The sequence below is a fragment of the Monodelphis domestica genome, chromosome 1 (assembly GCF_027887165.1).
Source record: "Monodelphis domestica isolate mMonDom1 chromosome 1, mMonDom1.pri, whole genome shotgun sequence".
NCBI lineage: Eukaryota > Metazoa > Chordata > Mammalia > Didelphimorphia > Didelphidae > Monodelphis > Monodelphis domestica.
In genome coordinates this window covers 233,198,874-233,220,532 of record NC_077227.1, presented here as the reverse complement: position 1 = coordinate 233,220,532, position 21,659 = coordinate 233,198,874, and the positions used below count along the sequence as shown (strand labels likewise).

Sequence of the window (21,659 nt, the reverse complement as noted above, 5' to 3'; positions counted from 1 at the left end):
CATATTGAATTTTATATTGTTATTAATACTAAATTAACATTGACTTAATTTTGCATTTTTCATATTATGTTAACTCTGCATTTTCTTAAAAATCCAATTTTATAATCAAAGCTAAAAAGTTGATCATTTAACTTAACTTTATGTGGATACAAATGTTGTAATAGAGATTAGAAATCCATGGATTGATTTTCCTTGAGTTTCATACCCATCTAGATTTGACTCTGTGAATAAGCTGGTCTTTTCCAATACAGAAAGAAAGCAGCAATTAAGGAGGGATTGGAAGGGCAGTGGAATAGTTGATAACAATGGACTTAGTGGTGAGAACTTTGTCTTATATAGTATTTTTGCAATATAATGCTTTGAGCAATTCATACAGTCTCCACATTTCAATTTTCTAGCCTAGAGAATATAAAACACACAATACAAGCTATTGAGTCATGGCATAGTAGAAAGATCACTGGCCTTGCAGTTAGATGCTATAGGTGTGAGCACCAGCTTTTCCATTTATGAGCATGACAAGTCATTGACTTTCTCTAGGTCCTGGTTTTCTCACCAGTAAAGTGGGGATAATAGAACTGACCTTATTTACCACATGAGTCTATTGGAAGAAAATTGTTATGTAAAATGCAATAGAATGATGAGCTCTGATAATAATTGATGATAACATGGTACAATGGCTAGAGTGCTGGATAGAATATGAGGAAGAAATCTGGGTTAAAATCCTCTTTCTGACACATTAGTTATATGACTGACAAGTTAGTTAAACTCACTGAAGCTGTAAGGGGAAATTTTAGGGTTGTGACTTAATCTAATTTTTATTGGTCACCAGGGAATATCCCAAATAAAAATACCCAAGTCAGTTTGGAAATTTTATGGTACTTTAATTAATATAGAGGAAAGGAATTAAGGAGAAGAGAGAGGGAAGGGGTATAGGATTTCTCCCACCTGGCCTGTGCCAGGGGGAGTTCAAAGACCTCTGTCACAAGGTCTTTTCAGAAGATTAGAGGCTTTCCTAAGAGAATACTGTTTTTGGAAGGTAAAGGAGAAAAGAGTCAGCCTAAACTCCAAGAGAGCTCAGAGAAGGTGCCTCACCTAAACTAGGTTACTAAGCTACCCCTAGTAGTTTATCAAGGACTCTTACCGCCAAACCCAGACAATAGTTTCCACCATGACAAGGCGCTTAGCACGCTGCTGCCTGAGCCACCTCTCTGTGAAAAGAGACCGGAGAGAGGAAGTGCCGCCAAATATATAGACCATTTTTACATCACTTTCCTGCATCTCACGTGTACCAATGGTAGCTTAAGCTTGACTTAGGATAGCCCAGGGGTCTGTCAGTTGTTTCTGATTTGTCATTTGCTAGCACATGTCTGTCATAGGCCATCTTTCTCAATACTTAATCCTTAAGTAGGGGTGTAGATATTCCTGTTTTGTTAGACTAAACAGGGTGGAGTAAATCTAAAATTCACAAAGCTCAGGGACCACTCTAAAATGTATTTACTAATTATAAATTGATTTGTCTCTTTGGAGGGGATTTCTGCATTGATGAAACCCCAAAAGTTTGAAGTATTTACATACAATTATTAGCAAGGATATCATGGGTTTTGCTAAGTCTAATTATAGTTGAAATATGCTGAAATCTTTTCTCTAAAAGTTTATTAGAAAGCTATAGGCTATTGGTTTTTAATAGTGGGCAAACAAGAATGATCACTGCCATTCAAACAAAATGACACACTCTAAAGCCACATCTGCAAAGTCTTGAGCTTCCATCCATTTCAAATGTCAGCTTTTGCCTGTGTTAGTCAAGACACAAAACCAGGAACCTAAGCAGTTTCATCTCAAGAGGAATCTGGATAAATTTGTCACAACAATACCCACGACAAAGCCAGAGGGCACTGCTCCCTCCTCCTGTTCAACTGGAGACAAAACCCTGCTCTGTGAATTTTAGCTAAGATGCCTCGAATTCCATGAAACTATCATTGACACTTTGTCCTATTCAGGACCAAGGACAGAATGCTCAAGAAGGCAAATACATCCTCATGATGCTGCCTGAGAAAACATCTATGTCTCTTTCAACCTTCAAGGAGAACCTAGAAGTAGGCAATTTAAGCTCTTTGAGGATGTTGAAGATGGAACTGGTATACTTGGAGGTTTTTCTTCCAAGTTTTTCATCATTTTTATGGGTTTTATTATTTTTTGCTCATGTTCATTTTTTTTGTATTACTAATCATTTTTTAAACTATACAACATAAATAACTAATATAACAATAATATAATGCATATGATTTGTTACACATATGTAATAAGTTATAATAAATATGCTTATCCAAGAGAACCAAATGCTTGTATTAGCTAAGTCCAAAAATGTGTCTCATTCTTTTTTTTCCTCCTTTCTCCCATGCCTCCTCTCTCCCCAAGAAGGCAGGTGATCTGATACAGGTTGTACATATACTATCATGAAATGCACATTTTCATGTTGGCCCTATTGTGAAACAGGACACATATTGCTTATACTAGAGAAAGAAGAAATAAAATAAAGAACAGTATGTTTTAATCTGCATCCAGACTCCAAAGTCTGTCCCTTCTATAGGGGATGGAGAGCCTTTTTCATCATGAGTCCCTTGGAATTGTCCTTGATCCTTGCCTTATTGATAATAGCTAAGGCATTCACAGTTGATGATCATCATAATTAGTGTTACTGTGTACAACATTCTTCAGGTTCTGTTCACTACATATTGCATCACTTCATATAAGTCCAGGTTTTCTTGTGATGATCTTGTTTTTTATTTCTTATGGCACAATAGTATTCTATTACAAGCAGATACCACAACTTATTCAGCCATTCCCCAATTGATAGAAATCCCTTCAGTTTCCAGGTCTTTGCCACCACAAAAATAACTGCTATAAATAGTTTGGTACAAATATATCCTTTCCCCCTATCTTTATTCTCTTTTGAATACAGACCCAATAATGGTATTGTTGGGTCAAAGGGTGTGCACAGTTTTATGGCCCTTTGGGCATTATTCTAGATTGCTCTCCAGAATAGTTAGATCAGTTCACAGCTCCACCAACTGTGTATTAGTGTTCTAATTTTTCCACATTCCCTCCAACATTTATCATTTTCCTTTTTTGTCATATTAATCAATTGAATAATGGGAACCTTAAAAAATTCTCAGACCCTACTTCATAAGGTTTGGTTAAGACCAGTCCCCATTTAAACAATGAAGGGACTTAGATCAGGAATGTGAGACCTCTACTCCACCCCTACTTAAGCATACTTTAGGGGAAGAAACTCCTTGTTGAACAATGAAATATATATATATTTATATATACTTATATAATATGTACTTATAGTAAGGCAAAAGTTCTTAAGCTGTGCCTATTTTTAGATCTAATACAAAAGGGTGCTAAGTACCTATAAAGGTCAGGCAACTTGTGAATTTACAAGGATCAAAAAGGTGAGAACTTACTCAGAGATTTTTTCAGGTGTGAACTTAATCTAAAATTTAAGCCTACTTAGGTGTGAATTAAGAATGGCCTGTCCTTTGGAAACCGTCTACTGTGATTGGTAGATGTGAGAACTTAGGGAAGGTGACATAGAAGAAAATTCCCTTTAAAAGGAGGTCAGAAGCTGAGAGAAGGGGCTCTCTCTTAGGAGATTCAGCTGGGAAAAGCTGAATTGGAGGAGGCAGCTGGTGTCTCTCTGAACACTAGAATCTTGCTTGGACAAATCTTGTGGTGAGTGGATAAAAGACTGACTGATCTCTCTCTTGGAGTTTTCAGCCTAGGCTGGCTCATGCTGGCCTAGGCTGGTCTAGCCCTTTTTCTCATTATTTCCTTTCTCTCTCTCTCTCTCTCTCATTAATTCCTCATTTGTATTAATAAAAATCTTTATAAAACCCAGCTAACTTGGGTATGTTTAATATTTGGGAATTTTCCCCTGGCAACTACCTTATATTTGATTTAAAACAAGACACTGTCTTGAAACCATATTTTCTGCTGTCACAATTTAAGCCAACCACTCTTTTATCTGTAACAATTTATGACTCCCACTATTTTAATCGTTTGATTTAGTACCTGAGAGTTGCTTTAATTTGCATTTCTCTAGCAGTTATTTGGAGCATTTTTTCATTTGACTAAAGATAGTTTTAATTTCTTCATCTGAGAATTGCCTGTTCATATCCTTTGACCACCTAACAGTTGGAGAATGCTTTGTATTCTTATAAATTTGACTTTGTTTTCTTTGTAAATAAGGCCTTTGTTAGAAACATTTGCTATGAAGATTTTCCCCATTTTGTTGTTTGCCTTTTAACCTTGATTACACTTTTATTCGTGCAAGCATTTTTAAATTTAATGTAGCCAAAGTTATCTATTTTACATCTTGTAATGTTCTCTATGATTTATTTTGACATAAATTCTTCCCTTATTTATAAGTCTAACAGTTAAACTATTTTAGGCTCCATTAATATGTTTGTGGTATCACCTTTTATTTCTAAATCATTGACTTTACCTTGGTAAATGATTCTAAATGATTCTAAATCATGACTTTACCTTGGTATATGGCATGAAGTCTGGTTTCTTCCATACTTTTTTCCATTTTTCCTAGCAGTTTTTGGTCAGATGTGAGTTCTTCTAAAAGTTCAGATCTTTGGGTTTGTCAAATACTAGGTTACTCTAGTCATTTACTACTGCCTGTTAAGTCCTTATCTATTTCATTGAATCACTATTTCATAGCCAGTATGAGAGTTTTGATGATAAGCCACCTTCTTTCATATTTTTTGCATTAATTCCCTTGATATTCTAAGTTCTTCTAGACAAATTTTGCTACAATTTTTCTAGCACTATGAAATAATTTTTGGGTAGTTTGGTTGGTATGGTGCTGAATAAACAAAGTAATTTAGATGGAATTACTTTTATTATATTGACTTAGCCTACCCATAAGCAATTAATATTTTCCAATTATTTGGATCTGATCTCATTTGTGTGGAAAGTGTTTGGTGAATTCCTCTGTAACTTTGTAATCTCAGAATGTTGAGTGGAGGGATTAAAATTTTAAGTGGAGTAGCTTGGTGGCTCAGTGGATTGAGAGCCAGTCCCAGACACAGGAGATCTTGGTTCAAATCTGGCCTCAGACACTTCCTAGCTGTGTAACCCCGGGCTTCACTTGACCTCCATTGCGTAGCCCTTACCATTCTTCTGCCTTAGAACCAATACACAGTATTGATTCTAAGCTGGAAAATAAGGGTTAAAAAAAAAAGAATTTAAGTGACAGTTAGTATGTGTATGAGGCATAATTTGAACCCAGGACTTCCTAATTCTAAGATTGGTTCTCTATAAACCACACCAATCATGCTATAGAGACAAGTTCAGCAATTCTTAAATTTTTTTTATCTCTGTTAAGGACCTCTTTACACTCTTAAAAATTGTTGAAAACACCAAAGAGCTTTTGTTTATGTGGGTGAAATCAATTGACATGTATCATATTATAAATTAAAACAAATTTTAAAATATTTTGTTAATTTAAAAATAACTAATAAACCCAATACATGTTAACATAACAGCATATTTTGTAAAAATTTACTCTATTTTCCAAACAAAAAAATGAAAATGGCATTGTTTTACATATTTTTTAAATCTCTTTATTGTCTAGCTTAATAGAAGTCAGCTGGATTCTCCTATCTGCTTCTACATGCAATCTGTAGAGCATCAGGACTAAAAAGTATGTGTGTTCAGTCGTTTTTAGTTGTGTCTGTATTTTTGCGACCCCATTTGGGGTTTTCTTGGCAAAGATACTGGACTAATTTGCCATTTACTTCTCCAGCTTATTTTACATATGATAAAACTGAGGCAGAACAGAGTTCAGTGACTTGCCCATGGTCACCCAACTAGTTTCAAACTCAGAATGATGAGTTTTTCTGACTCTAGGCCCAGTGCTCTATGCCCTTTGTCATCTAACTGCTCCTTTAATGTCTAGCTTAATGCTGTTGTTTGTCCTTTGTTTTCAAAGAGGATCAGTGACATCATGGGATGATATTTTGACTTCTACATGAATTTGACTTAAGTAAGGCAGAGTTACACAAAGCCGTCAACCTCACTCCCTCCTCCAGGGTCATTGAAGTCCAGTGGCAAGACAAAAGTGAAGATGCCTGGTGGTGGCTCAGGATGCAGTGGATGACTTGGCATCTTTGATGTCCCACCATATTGCCTGCCTTCCTAGAGTTGGAACAAATTGTTCTCATCCACCTACTCCTCCAAGAGAAGTCTTCACCTACTTGGGGTAGATACCCCCCCCCCAGCTTGCCAATGGGTTTGTAGCCCATTTGTTACTCTCAACCTTGTTTAGCCCATTTGCCCAGATGGTTTACCAGGAAGTGGTCACTGCTCATGCTATATAAACTGCAACCCTCATGCCACATGTGAGCCCACATATACACCTTACCCCAGTCAGGGGAGGGAGGAAAGGCTTCCATTAGGCTATTGGGAAGAGGGATAGATCATGTGAGAAATGTCTCTGAAGGAGAGGGGTGCAGCTCCCTCTGGCATGGTCTGGCTCATGTGCCATAGGTTTGCCAACATGGCTATAGCTTCTTGGAGCCACAGGTGAAAGAAAGGTGGATACCCAAAATAGATGAGCAGTCCTGAAAACAGTCTTCACACCAGAGGTTCTTCCTCCTTGAATACCCAAGCTGAAATCTTCTATCTATTTCCACATTCAATCTGTTATGATACACTGATGGCAACTAGGTCACTCAGTGGAGAGAGTATCAGAGTCAAGACAACCTAAATTCAAATCCAGGCTCAAAAATTTACTAGCTATTATATTAGGCAAGTCACTTAACCCCTGTTTGCCTCAGTTTCCTCATTTACAAGATAAGGATAACAATAGCATCTCTCAATTTATTGGGAAGACCCAATAAGATTATATTTGACCTCACAGATCCCCTGAAAGGGTATCAAGGATTCTTCAGGAGACTGTGGACCATATTTTGAGAACTGCTGTTTTAGCAGTCACTAGTAAAGAGTACAATTTGTCTTACTTGTGAGTGACTTGCCCAAGTAGACACATGTAATATATGACACATCCAGGATTTGAACTCAGTTCTTTTGACTCTAAGCCCAGAGTATTTTCCATTACATTTCATTTTTGTATCCCCTATATAGCAACTTACACATTTTTAAGTACAGAGTAGGTCCTCAGGAAATCCTTATGGATTAATACTCATTTCTAGAGCCTGGGTCTGCTGGGTCTGATAAGAGGAGGGTTTTAAGGAGTGGTCTGTATTCACCATCAAAGAGAGATAATGTGCCTATCACAATTTCAAAAAGGAGATAAACCCATTAAAAAAGATGCCTTTTTAAAAAAGAAATCATGTCAAAATTCAAAAAATTTCAAACACTAATCTGTTATTCCCCAACTTATTTAAAAAATGAGGCTGATAAACCCATCATAATGGCATTAATAAAAACTTCCAGATAAAAGAATTAATACTATCTCTAGGCAGCCAGGATTCCATATTCCACGGGGCTGCCAAGATTCCTGTATCTTGGAAGGCCTGAGAGAATACAGAAGGGTTTGTCAAGGATGAAGCTATTTTTGACCTTTGGCATGGTCTCCTCTTTCCCAAATCCTTTGATGTTCTCTGTGCTCAAGACTTCAGGCAGTTCACAAGCCTGGTCCAGTATATAGGACTTCCCTGGGGGTCCCCTGTATACAACACAGGGGAACAAAGAATGCACAGGGGAAGCTACCTAGAAAGAACAATCCCTCAGGGACATATGTTCTAATAAAAGGTGGTCTCATCTGGTGCTTTGTCTCCCTTTAAGACAATCAGCTCTGCAGCCATCCCAGAAAGTCTGATCCTTTCTGCCTTTATCTCCTGTGTACAGATGACCTCAAAACAGTAAGATTATAAGCCTAAGGGCTATCACCTAAAGATGCTATTTGCCAGTTCCCTCGCTCCATTGTTCTGATTTCCTGAATGTGCTTACAACCTTGTCATTTATAAGTTATATTTTCATGAGTTGCTTTTTATCACTAAATGATATGACAAAAAATTTTCAGTTGAGACATCCAAGACTCCTTTAGCTCCAAAAAGAAAAATAAAGTCAGATTTAAGGCCTTTCTAAGGTAGAAACCAAAACATATTGCTTGCTGTGAAAAGTAATTTATCCAAACAGACCATTTAGCAGGGTAGGTAGGTAGGTAGCATGATGGATAGAGTGTGAAGCCTGGTGTCAAGGAGATCTGGGTTTAAATATGGCCTCAGACATTTTTAGCTGTGTGGCCATGGGTAAGTCACTTACAACTATAAAATGAGCTGGAGCAGGAAATGACAAACCACTCCAGTTTCTCTGCCAAGAAAACCCCAAATAGCCTCACAAAGAGTCAGATATGACTGAACAACAATAACAAGAAGACCATTTGATTTATAAAAAATAAATCTAGCACCATACACAGAGATTTTGTGTAAAACTATGGACCCTAGGAAGACAATTCTTGAGGAGCTGTGGTTCCCATTCTTCAGGATATTTGTGTATATGAACATATATGTATGTATGTCCATGCATATGTATATTATGTGGTCAAGAAGCTACTTAATGGCAAAACCAAGACTTTTCTAATGAGCCTAGCCCATTTTTTTTTCTTTTACAACATACAAACTACCTACCTAGTATTGCCCATCATTGGAAATATAAATTCATTGTGAGGAGAGATTCTTTCATTCTCTGTACTTATATCCCCAGAACATCAAAGAGTGCCTAACACATAGTAGCTGTTTATTAAATACTTGTTGACTGATTGATCTGAAAATCAAATGCTGAATGAAAATAAACCATAATGATCTGGGACAATCCTGAAAGACTTATGATGGGGAATATTATCCATCTCCAAAGAAAGAACTTTTGGAGTCATCTTTCACATGAGTGTATTTTGTGTTTTACTTTAGGGATTTGGTTACATCTGAGTTTGCTTTTACAACAATGACCAATATGGAAATGTGTTTTGCATGACAATAAAATAAAAATAAAACATATAAATCAAATACATGGGACAAGACTTTAAGTGTATTCATTCTCATCAATGCAGTTACTGCTGCCAATGGAATAACCCATCCACATTTTTTTTCACCCTATTAACTCTTTTTCATCTTTACAAAATCTTTATGAAAATAATCTACATTGATGGAGTCAGCAGGGGACTGATTCTATTTGGTAGTAAGGACCAAATGGGGGTCAGTCAAATACTCATGCCTACCTACTAAGTACACCACCCAGCAGTAGAAGGCTTGCTAGGGAGATGTAGCAAGCTCTTTCTGGTTCTCAGAGAGTTGGTTACCTCTCTCCTTAGCTCCAACCCTTTGGAGGAGGTATCACTTAGCTGCAACATGGACTAAGTTTGATGTGAATTTATCTATTTATCTTCTTGGCCTCATGCCTAGCTACATGTGAAATACCTCCCCTTCATTCTATCCTTCCTGTGTGTGCTATTCCCAATTACTTAAATACCTTTTCATTGTGAAAATAAGCATTAAAAAGGAATTATATAACTAGTAATAAAATGTAAGATGCAAACATGTATTTTTCAGAAATGGCCACCATCATAGTTCTTGACACTGTCCACCCACTCTCTCTGAATCCCTCTCAAAGGTTGAAAGCAACTCAATCTAGAAAGTTAATTCAACTTAATTCAAACCTCCCAACTGCTCACAGAGTATGAATATCAGGTGTTTCCAACAGGATCTTGACATATGGTGTCTCTCTGATATTTTTTTTGCTTGACACTTTAATAATTGTTGGGATCTTGGATCCTGTCCTCACCAACTGATTCTTTACTGTGGTTTGTTTAAACAAGGTCAGAAGGCCCTGAGAAAGAACAGAATGGAAGTTGGCATCCTAGGTCAGTGATGGTAAACCTTGTAGAGACTGAGGGCCAGGTCCTATCCCTACTCCACCCCCCAGATTGAGTGCTGTGTCAGCCCCCCCAGACTGTGTGCTATGCCCCCCACTGGATTCTGGACACACCCCACCCCACCTTACCCTATGCAGGGGAAGGAGGAAGTGAGAAATGTTGTCAGTGAGTGTAGAGAGGGGGATGGGGAGTGACTTGAGCGCTCTGCTCCCCTCCAGCTTGCCTACCTATGAGCTGTTCACGTTACCCCCTGTGAGGTCCCATTGGGATATTGGGAAGTGGGGCAGGAAGGTGTGGTGGAGAGGGGGAGAGGAGCAACTCCACCCAAGTCCCACTGCTTTTCTAATAACAAACTCAGGGGAGGGGTGGAACAGATGAATGCCCTCAGAGAGCATTCTGTGTGCCCTCTTTGGCACCTTTGCCATATGTTGGCTATCACTGTCCTAGAGCAAAGTCCTTTTCAGGACAGCCTGTTGGACCTGGTCACCCAGATCTGAGGCAATTTTGAGGTGGAGGTTTGGAAGATGACCATTCAGGAGCTGTTTCTACTTCTACAAAAACAAGTGTGGAAGATCTTTGCTTCTGACATTGCCTTCTAAGTGTGACCAATATGCTGCATACTCTACCAAGCATCTCCACATTTCCATCATGGAGGATGGACTTGTTGACTGATTCCAGTAGATAATGGCTTCCAGGCTTTCATACTGTTTATCATGCCATATTTCATACTGCTTCTTTTGTAACTAGGATGATGAGCCCAGACCCATATCTACCCAACTCTGAGTTATACTCTCCTGCCCTCCCAGTCTCTTAGTACCTAATCTACCATCCTTTACCCCCCTCCCTTTCTCTCTGCCCTATGCCTATTACCAAAAACTTCACATGCAATATCACTATTAAAGTAGAGTCTTCAGGGGCACTTGGGTCCCTGAGGCCTCCTGTCTAAGCCACGCAACTAAAGTATATAATAAACCAGAATCCAATCATCTGACTCCCAGTTCCCACCACCCCTCAGCATCTTTGCACCCTGTACTGAGATACTCATCAGATTCAGGGGACCTAGGGACCCGGATATTGCCAAAGGAGGAACTTTGCTTACCATCCTACATCTTGGAAAGCCCATTTGTGACTAAAGTTAATGTTTGTGTGTGTGTGTGTGTGTGTGTGTGTGTGCATGTGTGCACATTACATTTTGCAACTAAAAAGCCAAAGGATTTTTAAAAATATTCTGTATTGCATATGCCCTATACAAATTCCAAATGGAAAAGGGATTCCTTATAGAAGGTATTTCTCATGAGGTCATGGAAGATAATTATGATGATCATAATTTTTTAAATTGGAAAAATTTTTAATTGGTAGAAATTTTCTAGAGATTTTATGGATATAAATGCAGAAAATATCTCCTAATAAATAAGGAAATATTTCCCAGTATGGCATAAATCTCATGTAGAAAAATGATGGGAGTAACTAACTAGCTTTAGAACACAAATAACCATAACTAATGCTTGTATAGTGTTTCATATTTTACAAAGTGTTTTCCATACATTATCTCATTAAATCTCTGTAACAACCTAGTGAGATAGATTATAGATCGTAGATTACATTAAATTGTAAACTCCTGGAGAGGAGGACCTGTGACCTATCTATCTTTCTGTAAACAGGGCCTCCCACAGTGTCTTATACTTAGAGTAAATGCTTAATAAATGTTTGCTAAATTGAATTATTGAATCAGATCTGCAGTGCTCGTCCTACTACTGCTCTCCCCATGGCCATTTAACAGATTATGAAATAAAATTGACTTGCTTCAGGTTTTGAAACTAGTAAATGTCAAAACTCAGGTTGGAATTCAGGTCTTCTGATCTCAAATCCAAGTGTCTCCCACAATGATTACTTCCACTCACAATTCAATCTACTTATTAGACAATAAACACTGATTTTTTAAAATAACTTACACATATGCCAATGTGTGGAATAGAAGCAAAATTGAAGAGAAAAGGATCATTAAGGACTGGTAGAAATCTGGGAAGGCTTCAAGAGTAGGTGGCACTTGAGTTGAACCTGGAGGGAAGAAAATGATTCTGAGAGTAAAGACGGAATGTGTTTCAATTATTGGAAAAGACTTTTGCAAATAGGTGGCTAGGTGGTATAGTAGATAGAGTATTGGGCTTGGAATCATGAAGACTCATCTTCCTGAGTTCAAATCAGATGCTTACTAGCTGTGTGATGCTGGTCAAGTTACTTAACCCTGTTTGCCTCAGTTTCATTATCTCTAAGATGAGTTGGAGAAGGAAATGGCAAACCACTCCAATATATTCACCAAGAAAATCTCAAATGAGGTCACGCAGAGTCAGGCACAATTAAACAGCAACAAAATTGGGGGATGGGGAGGTTGTATACACAACATACTTTCAAGTTTAATATTGATTATTGATATTTTTCTCTATCATTTTCTTAAGTCTAGACAATCAAAAATAATAAATCAATCTCTAGTTTGTAGTGCTTGCTCATTTCTGAGATGTAAATGCTCACTCTGAAAATTTCACAATACTACCATGGTTTGAGCTGACTCTGGCACACCCCTGGATAGACTCAACAGAAACAGGGACCTTTGAAGTTGGTTTAGGGGGAAGAAGATGAGTTTCTTTTTAGATATGTTGAGTTTGAGATAGGGAAAAGCCAGCAGGAAATATCACTAGAGTTTAGAAGAGATTAGAGTTGGATGGGAGCTGAAGGGCTTTCTGAAGAAAGAGTATAGAATAAGGTTTCCTGCTCTTTAGTGTGTATCAGTGACCCCTTTACCAATCTGATGAAGCCTATGGACTCTGCAGAATAGTATTTTTAAATGCATAAAATAAAATACACGGGATTATAAAGGAAACCAATGGTTATTGAGAAGAACTATGTCCAAGTTCATAGACTACCTGAAACCTCTAATAAAGTTAAGAGCTTCTGATGTAGAGGCAAGAGAGCCCATGAAAAACCCTTGGAGAAGACCTACAATAAAGGAGCAAGAGAATCTTGAGAATTCTTAAAGGAGGCCAACACAGGCTTTGAGAGCCCAATCTTATGATTACAGATGCCCAGATTTCTGTTTGTGAACTTACAAAGTCTGGAAAATTATTTTCTTCTCATCTCAGATGCTGCATCTTCAGGATTGGGGTGGGGGGAAACAGAGAAAAAGACAGAGTTAGGAAGGTGTTCTCTGAAAAGTCTGGACAGCCTAGGATATGATGGAAAAGGGCATGGAGTCTTGCCGCAACTGCCAGAGAACTAACAGAACTTAATTAAGACTAATACATTAATTTTCCTTAAGAATTTTTGTAACTGGGGGCAGCTAGATGGCTTGGTGGATCAAGAGCCAGAACTAAAGAGGAAAGGCCCTGTGTTCAAATCTAGTCTCAGATACTTCCTAGCTGTGTGACCCTGAGCAATTCACTTAACCTTAGTCCTTATTGCTCTTCTGCCTTGGAACCAATAAAGAGTATTGGTTCCAAGATAGAAGGTAAAAGTTAAAAAAAAAAAGAATCTTGGTAATTTTTCCTTTTCATTTCCCTCATCCTAAATCAAGAGACCATTGACCTAATGGGAGGGGGTAGGGAAAGGAGGCTCTACTGCCCTAACTTGGATTCAGCTAGGATCAATTGGGGGGTAAGAATTATTTTTTTCATTAATTATTTTTTAAAGATTTATTGATATTTTTTCTCTTATATAGCCTATGTTTCTCCCCGAATCTGTCTTTTTCTAAAGTGTCATCTCTTATAACAACAAACAAATCAAGAAAGAAGAACAAGATGAGAAAAATTTCAGAAAAACTTGCCAATACTTTGAAAAACATCTGACATAAAAAGCAGTATTCCATGCTTGTATAATTCCACTCTCTCCTATCCTACCTCTGCAAAAGTGTATGGGGAGGTGTCTTTTTCCATCTCTTCTTAGGATCCAGACTTGTCCTCTTTGGGAGAGGTGGGGGGGGGAGAGGTGTTTGCAACATTTCTTTTCTTTTTTCTTAAAGATTGTGTCTCCCTATCTCACCCAGACTAGGAGTGCATGGGCTATTTATGGACCCTTTCCCACTCCTGATTGACTCGGACCAAGTCTTTTCTCCTTAGGCAACTTGGTGTCCCCCCCCCTCCCCATCCTGCTTCTGGAAGGAAGTGGTGGGGGCACTCAAGGAGTTTACAACTTAAGGAAAGTACTGTACATAAATAATCATGGCATGAGAGAGAGCAATATAAATGCAAAGGAAAAGCCTGGACAAAGTGCTAAGAGAAATCTAAAGAGGAAGAGGTCACTTCCACCTGGGGAGGGGAGGAGGAGAAATCAGAAAAGGCTTAATGGGAAAGGTGGGCATCTAAGTTATTAATACTACCTAACGTTAATATAATGCTTTAAAGCTTGCAAATATTATCTCAATTTACCTTTACAGCAACCCTCAGAGATGGGTGCTATTATCATCCCCATTTTACAGATGAGAAAACGGAATCAGAGAAAAAACTAAGTGACTCACCCGGGGACATACAGCTTTAGGTCCAGAACTCTAAACACTGCACCATCTTGGTGCCTTCTAGTTCATTTCTAAAAGAGAATCTTCCAACATGCTGTGAGGAGCAAATAATTTAAACTGAACAGGAAGGAAGTAACCTATTCCATGAACCAAGGCAAGGAGATAAAGATAAGCTAGAATGGGGATGGGAAAAGAAATCCAATTTGACTTTTAGAGTGATTTTTGGAATCAGAACCATTGGCTTTTTTTTTTAACCCTTACCTTCTGTCTTGGAGTCAATACTGTGTATTGGCTCTAAGGCAGAAGAATGGTATGGGCTAGGCAATGGGGGTCAAGTGACTTGCCCAGGGTCACACAGCTGGGAAGTGTCTGAGGACAGATTTGAACCCAGGACCTCCCATCTCTAGGCCTGCCTCTAAATCCACTGAGCCACCCAGCTGCCCCCCCCCATTGGCTTTTGTGTAAGAATATGAGGGGAATTGACTCTATTGTACCACCTCTGGTACCACCAAATCATTCAACTGAAAACAAGGGTGCAGAACTACCACATTCCAAGCCTGCTCCAAATAGAAGGATTCCTGGATTCCTGTACAGATAGAAGTTGTACTAGATGACTTCTGAGGCCACTCACTGGGATGCTATGCATTGGGGTGAAATGATTCTTTAAGACATATCAAAAGCAAGATGATTTCAGAAAAGGCTGGAAAGATCATCAGGAATTGATATAGAATGAAATAAGCAGAACTGGGAGAATATTGTACACTGTAACAACAATATTAGACAATGATTATCTGTGAAAACTTGGTTACTCTCAACAATGCAGTAAATTGAGACAGTTCTGAAAGACCTAGGACAGGGAATGCTATCCACCTCCAGAGAAAGAACTGTTGGAGTCGTCTTTCACATCAGTCTATTTATGGTTTTATTTTGGAGTTTTGTTTTTGTATGAGTGTGCTCTTACAATAAAGACCAAAATGGAAGTGTGTTTTGCATGACAATAAAAAATAAAATAATAAAATAAATTCCTGCAAATAGATCTAGGGAAAAAAAGATATATCAAGTAAAGCATCAAAAGACCTGGATTTTGTTGAAATATTCCCTATAACCAGAATGCTTTTCCTTAATTTCTCTCTCTTAAATGCTCCTCCTTTTGTGATGCCTTCTTTGGCACCTCTAGTTGGATATACAGGTATCCCTTCGACGTTGTGACTTTTTCCATCTCAGTTTCAATATATTGGGTTGGCATAAGAAATTAAAGAATTCTTTGGGAGTTTTGTGGAAGTCACAGATGAAACAGAAAAAGTTTAGAAACTCAGAAATGCATAAAATGTATGCATAATATTGCATAATATCAACATATTTTGTCTTTTAATAACATAAATATATAATTTCTCATTTAAAGTTAAAATAAGCCCAAAGAGATCATAAAAAGAATAAAGGACTAAATTGTACAAAAATATGTATAGCAATTCTTTTTGTAGTGGCAAAGAATTGGAAATTGAGGGGATGTCTATCAACTAGGAAATGGCTAAATGAATTGGTACATGTTAGTGATGGAATGCTATTGTGTCATAAGAAATGATAAGCGAGATGATTTTAGAAAAAATTGGAAAGATCTGCAGGAAATGATGCAGAGCAAAATAAGCAGAACTGAGAGAACATTCTATATAGCAACAGCAATATTGGATGATTATTAACTTTGAAAACTTGGCTACTCTCAGCAATACTATGTATGATCTGGGACAATCCTGAAAGACAGGGCAGGGAATGCTACCCACCTCCAGAGTGGAGGCATCTTTTACATCAGTCTATTTATGGTTTTCTTTTAGGGTTTTGATTACATATGAGTTTGCTCTTACATCAATGACCAATATGGAAGTGTATTTTGATAACAATAAAAATACATTTTTTAAAAAGTTAAAATAAGTAAAAAGTTAGTTTGCCAAAGTCAGCAAACAACATGTAAAGGCTAGAAATGTGAAGATATCTTAACATTTAACTACATAAATCCTATGACTACATATTTAACCCAGATTTTATAATGAGGTATTGTAAAATACCCATAAAATTTTTTTACTTCTCTGATATGAAAGGAGGGACAAAAAATTTTACATAGATCTCCAAATCTTCCTAACCCCTGAAATGTAGAATGGACAACTGCAAATGATCTTCTTCCTTAATAATTCGTTGATGTTTGTAGTCAGTCCTAAATTATTTTATTAACTTTATATACATTTTACATAGAGATATATATGTTGTCCCTCTCACCCATGAAAGTAGGGAATTTCTTTTGGTCTTTAAGTTCCTCAAATCTAGCATAATGCCTGGCACATTATAGGTGTTGAAAAATGTTTGTGGATTGAGTTTCTAACATAAACTTCCTTTGTATCTTTTCCATGTATCCACCTTGAACTATTTCATATAGTAGATACATATGTAGTTATAATGTGTAGTATTAGCCCTGTCAGACCTTGTGAGGGCAGAGATCATTTCTTATTGATTGTAGTATCTACCCTAATAACTAATACTAGACTTTTTGCTATTTCCTTCTCCAGTGCATTAAGGCAAACAGAGGTTAAGTGATTTGCCCAGGATCACACAGCTAGTACATGTCTGAGATCACATTTAAACTCAGGTCTTCCTGACTCCAGTGCTCTATCTCCTGAGTCACCCAACTGCCTCCTCTACAGTAGCAGCAACAGTAACAACATTCCCCCATTGGACCATAAGTTCCATGAGGGCAAAGATCATTTCTTATTGACCTTAGTATCTGCCCTACATCTAAGACTACAACTTAAATTTTTTTTAATTTAATTGATTAATTTAGAGTATTTTTCCAGGATTACAAAAATCATGTTATTTCCCTCCCCTCCCCCCAACCCCCTTCCATAGCAGATGCACAATTCCACTGGGTTTTACATGTGTCATTGATCAAGACTTATTTCCATACTATTGATATTTGCACTAGGGTGATCATTTAGAGTCTACATCCCCAATCATATCCTCATCAACCCATGTGATCAAGCAGTTGTTTTTCTTCTGTGTTTCTACGCCCACAGTTCTTTCTCTGAATGTGGATAGGGTTCTTTCTCATAAATCCCTCAGAATTGTCCTGGATCATTGCATTGCTACTCATACAGAAGTCCATTACATTCAATTATACCACAGTGCATCAGTCTCAGTGTATATGCTTTCCTGGTTCTGCTCCTTTCACTCTGCATCCATTCCTGGAGGTTGTTCCAGTTCACATGGAATTCATCCAGTTCATTATTCCTTTTAGCACAAAAGTATTCCATCACCAACATATACCACAATTTGTTCAGCCATTCCCCAATCGGAGGACATAAGACTATACTTTTTAATAAAAACCCTTAGCTTCTATCTTAGAATTGATATTAAATATTGGCTCCAAGGTGGTAAGGGCTAGACAATTGGGATTAAGTGACTTGCCCAGGGTCACACAGTTAGGAAGTGTCTGAGGCCATATCTGAGCCCAGGAACAAAACTGTAGTCTTAACATCATAAACATTTAAACAATGTTTGTTGGATGGGACTGAATTACATTCTAACTCCCAGACTGCCATTTACTAACTCTGTGACCTCTGGCTAATCAATTTTAAATTTCCTACCCTGTAAAATGAGGGGATTGGCATGAATTACATGCAGGTGGTTGGCACAGTGTGTAGAGGGCTGGATGAGGAATCAGAGAGACTAGAGTTTCAATTCTTCCTTAAATACTTGAGAGCAGGCACTGTCTTTTGCCTATGTTTGTATACCCAGAGCTTAACAGAATACCTAACACATAGTAGGAACTTGACAAATGCTTATTGAATGACTGAGGCTTACTAGTTGTGTGACCCTGGACAGATTACTAAAACTTTCTTGGCTTTAGTTTCCTCATCTATGAAATAGGAATAATAATATCTCTTACAAGGTCATTGTGATGGTCAAGTGAGATAACATGTAAAGTGCTTAGCAAACTTTAAGCCACTATTTAAATGATATTATCATTACCTGACTTCAAATGTGACCTCAGATTCATACTAGAATTCATACATTCATACATGTGACCCTGGGCAAGTCACTTAACCTCTGTTTGCCTTGGTCCTCTAGAGAAGGAAATGGCAAATCTCTCCAATATCTCTGCCAAGAAAAGCCCACTGGGTCAAGAAGAGTTAGACATGGCTGAACAACAACAATCATCATTGTTATATAACTTTCCTTTCTTGTATTTTACTTAGTGCATTTTTTACCAACTCTCTACTTATTCTTCATATATTTTTATAAGCAATTTTCTCCCCCTTTAGGAGATAAGCTTCTTGCTGATAAGATTTGTTTCATTTTTTAAAATGTGTATCACCAATGCCTAGCACAGTACATGCCTTATAGATTCTTGTTGACTGAATCTTGAGAATTGCCAGGAACCCAATGAATTGCTGCTACAACACTGCTAACATTCACGTATTACTTTCACTCATCTTATTTGATCTTTACAACAACCCCTGAAAGCAGGTGCCTCCCTCTCTACTTAAAGGTTAAATGCTTTGATCAACCTCAGAAAAATTTGGCTCAGCTAATGATAGATTTAGACTCAGTTCTTGAAGCTAGGTTCAGCTAACTGCACTGCCTAGATTCTTCCATTTAAAGGACACTAGAGATCACTTTGTCTACCTTCTCTTGATTGATTGGTTGAAGGTCTCAACATCCCTTGGTCTATTTCCCAGCAATCTACATTCTAAGGTTCTTTTCCACTCTGGAAACTCCATGGTTCTGCTTCCCTTCTCTTTTAATCCCTTTCTGTTCTCTCTCCACTTTTCTGCTCAGGGCAAGCAGGGATGCAGAATGGAAGCAGTTAGGTATGGGGAGGAACAAACAAGAAAACAACAAAACCACAATGGTGAAGGAGCCAAGCAAGAAATTATGCTGGGGCCGCAAAGGGAGGCACACTCATTCAATAAAAGGAGAACCTAAGGCCCCAGCGAGGATCGAACTCGCGACCCCTGGTTTACAAGACCAGTGCTCTAACCACTGAGCTATGGAGCCAGTGCCCTACCCCTTTGCAAGACATGGAAAGACTTGCGCGTCGCCGCTGCCCGTCTCCAGGTACTAGGGCTTGTTTCTTGGGAATCGAACTAGCCTGTGGGAGAATCTTTGGCGAGACAGGGCAGGCGCAGGACGTCCTGCGTCCTTGACAACTGCTCCCTCCCCCAGCTCAAGGAGCGGACCTGCTCGCCTTTCCTCTCTCTCTCCCTCTCCCAGAGCCCCGCGGCTGAGCCCTCCTACATCCCTCTACCTGGGAGGATGCGCTCTGGCGCCTTTGCGCTCCGCAGGTGTGTCGGTCGGCCACATGGTGGCGCCGCAGCACCACCCTGAGCACGTCAGTCCGCTGTTGCTGCTCTTACTGGTACAAGTAGTAGCACCCACCTCCTGGCTCCCTGCCTTCAGCTCCCATCTTCTCCCATCTTCTCCCGTCCTCTAGGCTAAGGCACCTGTGCTTCTATCCAGGGGGAAGCCTTCCTGCACGCCAGAGAAGAAAGGGAGAAGCCCACCTGCCCCAGCTGTCAGGCTTCACGGGACCACATTCAACCTTCCCATAAGAGTATTGGATTCCAGCAGGGACTTTAAAGGTTACCTGATCCAACTCCCTGATTTTACTGAAGAAGAAATTGAAGCAGACAGAAGTTAGGTGACTTTGTCGTGGTTACATGCTAGAAGCATGACCCTAAGCCCACCCCTGGCCCCCACCTCTCCATCCCCACCTCTTTATGTCCCCCCCCCCCGCGTGGAAGTGGGGTCGGAAGCAACTGTACTGAGTCTTGGGTGGGCTCGCTATTGCTTTCAGTTCCATTTAATTCAACAAGCACTTTCTAAGTCCCTACTGAGCGTTAGATATTGAAGCGATAAAAACAAATGAAAATGTGATGTTGAGGCTTATAATAATCGCTTGCAATTAATTATATGGTACCTTAAGTTCTGCAAAATGTTTTACAAATATCTTATTTGATCGTCACAAAGCGCTATTATTAGACATAACTGAGACCAAGCAAGTTAAGTGATTTATCCAGGGTCACTCTAAGGAACTGAGGACTTCCTTGAATCCAAGTTAACTGTGTGACCTGCCTCCTGGTTTACCAGCCTTATTAGGGTGTAGACTCTATAAGGCTAAGGAATATGCCTTATCAAAATTTCACATCCTGCCACTAATAGCACCTGTGTGACCTTAGGTAAACTAGTTAACATACCTAAGCCTCAGTTTCTTCAGCAACAAAATGAGAACTCTGAGGACCTGTCCAATTCTGATTCTATAAGATGCTTCTGTGACAGCAGCAAATAGAAAACCAGACTTGAGATCAGGAAAGCTCATCTTCATCAGTTCATATCTGTTCTCAATCACTAGCTGTGTCACCTGGGCAAGTCACTTAACCTTATTGCCTCAGTTTCCTCATCTGTAAAATTAGCTGAAGTATGGAATAGTAAACTACTCCAGTATCTTTGCCAAGAAAATCCTAAAATTCCACAAATAAGGCACAACTGACCAATAACAAAATGCTCCTGTGAACTCCCTGTGATCACACACACACACACACACACACACACACACTCTCTCTCTCTCTCTCTCTCTCTCTCTCTCTCTCTCTCTCTCTCTCTCACTCACTCACTCACCTTCTCCACAGATGGGCCTCAGTGCTAATAGCAGAGACAAACAGGGCCCTCTAGTGCCATCTAGTTCAATTGTGTTAGTTTTGGAGATACAAAGACAAAAATGAAAACCTCAAGGGGAGCAATATAAATATATATATGTATATATGTATATATGTATGTATGTATGTAGATAGATAAGGCAAATACCATGCATACTCAGAATAAATATTGGATGATAGGTGGGGATAGGGGAAGTACTGATAATTAATTGGTGAAATCAATAATGGATTCACATGAATTTAACATTTGAGGAAACTGAGACTTGAAACTTGAGTTAAGTCTTGAAGGGAGCTAAGTATCCAAGTGACAAAGGTGTAGAAGGTGGCTATTTCAGGTATGAGGGAAAAGCCTATGCAAAGTCAAAAAGGTTGATGATGTAATGTCTTATAAGTAAGTCAGTTTGTCTGGAAGATAAACTGTGTGATAAGAGAGTAATATGAGGTATGTCTGGAAAGATTGGCTAGAACCAGATCTTGATGGGCTTTGAATGTCAAAGGAGTTTTTGTATTATCCTAGAGGTAATTGTTGTTAAGTTTTTCCATCCTA

General features: G+C 38.7%; 1 non-coding gene across 1 annotated transcript; it reads right to left on the bottom strand.

The window, feature by feature from the left end:
• Window positions 1–19,381: 19,381 nt before the first annotated feature.
• Window positions 19,382–19,454, bottom strand: TRNAT-UGU (transfer RNA threonine (anticodon UGU)). The gene has a single exon. It is a non-coding gene; the product is annotated as a tRNA-Thr (tRNA).
• Window positions 19,455–21,659: the final 2,205 nt, after the last annotated feature.